We start from the raw sequence: 3,348 nt of genomic DNA on the forward strand, positions 1-3,348 counted from the left end.
AGTCCCATACAGCCCAGTCCCATACAGCCATGCAGCCCAGCCCCATGCAGCCCAGTCCCATGCAGCCCAGTCCCATGCAGCCCAGACCCATGCAGCCCATCCCATGCAGCCATACAGCCCAGTCCCATACAGCCCAGTCCCATGCAGCCCATCCCATGCAGCCATACAGCCCAGTCCCATACAGCCCAGTCCCATACAGCCCAGTCCCATACAGCCCAGTCCCATGCAGCCCAGTCCCATGCAGCCCAGTCCCATGCAGCCCAGTCCCATGCAGCCCAGTCCCATGCAGCCCAGACCCATGCAGCCCAGACCATGCAGCCATACAGCCCAGTCCCATACAGCCCAGTCCCATGCAGCCCATCCCATGGAGCCATACAGCCCAGTCCCATACAGCCCAGTCCCATACAGCCCAGTCCCATACAGCCCAGTCCCATGCAGCCCAGTCCCATGCAGCCCAGTCCCATGCAGCCCAGTCCCATACAGCCCAGTCCCATACAGCCCAGTCCCATACAGCCCAGTCCCATACAGCCCAGTCCCATGCAGCCCAGTCCCATGCAGCCCAGTCCCATGCAGCCCAGTCCCATGCAGCCCAGACCCATGCAGCCCAGACCCATGCAGCCCTATACTGAGCACCAGCCCATGCACACCGAGGGTGCATCCCAAATGGCACCCTATTCCCTATATAGTGCACTACTTTAGACCAGGGCCCTGTGGCACCCTTTTCCCTACATAGTGCACTACTTTATATTAGAGCCCTATAAACTATATAGAGAATAGTGTGCCATTTGGGACGGCCTGTTTTTCCTGGCGGAGGGCTAATCTCAGTAAACACTGCTGGTCTCATTGTAAAGTTCACAGCAGCAGATCCTATGACTGAGAGAGGGGAGAGACAGATCAGATGGATGGTCACGCTCAAGATTTCTAGCCTAATGAGAGAGTAGAGATGGGGAATGAGGGGAGGAGAGGCAGAGGAGAGGAGAAGTGGTGTTTGGCATGGAAACCTCTATTTAAAGCTGTCAGCATTGTCTCCCACTTTCTCTCCCTGTCTCCCTCCCTGTCTCCCTCCCTGTCGCTCTCCCTGTCTCTCTCCCTGTGGCTCTCCCTGTCTCTCTCCCTGTCTCTCTCCCTGTCTCTCTCCCTGTCTCTCTCCCTGTCTCTCTCCCTGTCTCCCTCCCTGTCTCTCTCCCTGTCTCTCTCCCTGTCTCTCTCCCTGTCTCTCTCCCTGTGGCTCTCCCTGTCTCTCTCCCTGTCTCCCTCCCTGTCTCCCTCCCTGTCTCCCTCCCTGTCTCTCTCCCTGTCTCTCTCCCTGTCTCTCTCCCTGTGGCTCTCCCTGTCTCTCTCCCTGTCTCTCTCCCTGTCTCTCTCCCTGTCTCCCTCCCTGTCTCTCTCCCTGTCTCTCTCCCTGTCTCTCTCCCTGTCTCTTTCCCTGTCTCTCTCCCTGTCTCTCTCCCTGTCTCCCTCCCTGTCTCCCTCCCTGTCTCCCTCCCTGTCTCTCTCCCTGTCTCTCTCCCTGTCTCCCTCCCTGTCTCTCTCCCTGTCTCTCTCCCTGTCTCTCTCTTAAACACACGGAGCAGAAACAGATCTACTCAACTGCATCTGATCGGTGATGCCAGGTAGAGTTAACTCTTTCTCTGCCAAACACAGTGAAGACAGGACCTTACTCTTCATCATTAGTACCATATGTCCCAAATGGCACCCTATTCCATATATAGTGCCCTTCTTTAGACCACGGCTTAGAGGGCTTTGGTCAAAGGCAAGTGCACTGTGAAGGGAATAAGGTTTAATTTGGGGTTTTGCACACTATTCCCTCTGAGGCGAATAGGTTAGTCGTTGTAAACAGTAGCTGCTGTTTCGTGTTTCAGAAATAAAGACAAAAAAAACACAAACAAAAAGACAGAAACAGAAAATTAGTAAATTGTGAAAATATGATTTTTATTCCTCGCGGTCACATGACCATCTAAACCACACCAGAACACTATGGGTCAGAACAGGAAGTATACAGGTTATATAGACAGGAAGCCAGCCAAAGACCACGAGACAGAGACCGATGACTGTTTTACCCTGAACGGGACAATAAAGTTTTGGAATCTGAAGTCGTTTGCGTGGAAATTGTGTCTGTTTTCCAGGCTGATTCCGTTACAGACGCCTACCAGACTTTAACCGCTCTAACCGGGTGGATCTGGTAGATTGTCATCGCCCAGGCCTGAATGGACTCAAAATAAATATTCTCTGACTATAAAATAATCTCCATTATCTCCGTATTAAACCATCTGACGGACATGTTCTAAGAACTGATAACTAGAGAGGTTAAATGTTCTAAGAACTGATAACTAGAGAGGTTAAATGTTCTAAGAACTGATAACTAGAGAGGTTAAATGTTCTAAGAACTGATAACTAGAGAGGTTAAATGTTCTAAGAACTGATAACTAAAGAGGTTAAATGTTCTAAGAACTGATGACTAGAGAGGTTAAATGTTCTAAGAACTGATGACTAGAGAGGTTAAATGTTCTAAGAACTGATAACTAGAGAGGTTAAATGTTCTAAGAACTGATAACTAGAGAGGTTAAATGTTCTAAGAACTGATAACTAGAGAGGTTAAATGTTCTAACTGATAACTAGAGAGGTTAAATGTTCTAACTGATAACTAGAGGTTAAATGTTCTAACTGATAACTAGAGAGGTTAAATGTTCTAACTGATAACTAGAGAGGTTAAATGTTCTAACTGATAACTAGAGAGGTTAAATGTTCTAACTGATAACTAGAGAGGTTAAATGTTCTAACTGATAACTAGAGAGGTTAAATGTTCTAACTGATAACTAGAGAGGTTAAATGTTCTAACTGATAACTAGAGAGGTTAAATGTTCTAACTGATAACTAGAGAGGTTAAATGTTCTAACTGATAAATAGAGAGGTTAAATGTTCTAACTGATAACTAGAGAGGTTAAATGTTCTAACTGATAACTAGAGAGGTTAAATGTTCTAACTGATAACTAGAGGTTAAATGTTCTAACTGATAACTAGAGGTTAAATGTTCTAACTGATAACTAGAGAGGTTAAATGTTCTAACTGATAACTAGAGAGGTTAAATGTTCTAACTGATAACTAGAGGTTAAATGTTCTAACTGATAACTAGAGAGGTTAAATGTTCTAACTGATAACTAGAGAGGTTAAATGTTCTAACTGATAACTAGAGGTTAAATGTTCTAACTGATAACTAGAGAGGTTAAATGTTCTAACTGATAACTAGAGAGGTTAAATGTTCTAACTGATAACTAGAGAGGTTAAATGTTCTAACTGATAACTAGAGGTTAAATGTTCTAACTGATAACTAGAGGTTAAATGTTCTAA

The 3,348-nt window shown here is 46.1% G+C and overlaps 1 long non-coding RNA gene across 1 annotated transcript; it reads left to right on the forward strand.

Annotated features, from left to right (window-relative positions):
• Positions 1-2,237: 2,237 nt before the first annotated feature.
• On the forward strand, positions 2,238-2,796 carry LOC123743517 (uncharacterized). Its single transcript, XR_006770388.1, has 2 exons — positions 2,238-2,306; positions 2,563-2,796. It is a non-coding gene; the product is annotated as an uncharacterized lncRNA (long non-coding RNA).
• Positions 2,797-3,348: the final 552 nt, after the last annotated feature.

The sequence above is a fragment of the Salmo salar genome, chromosome ssa06, assembly GCF_905237065.1.
Source record: "Salmo salar chromosome ssa06, Ssal_v3.1, whole genome shotgun sequence".
Classification (NCBI taxonomy): Eukaryota; Metazoa; Chordata; class Actinopteri; order Salmoniformes; family Salmonidae; genus Salmo; species Salmo salar.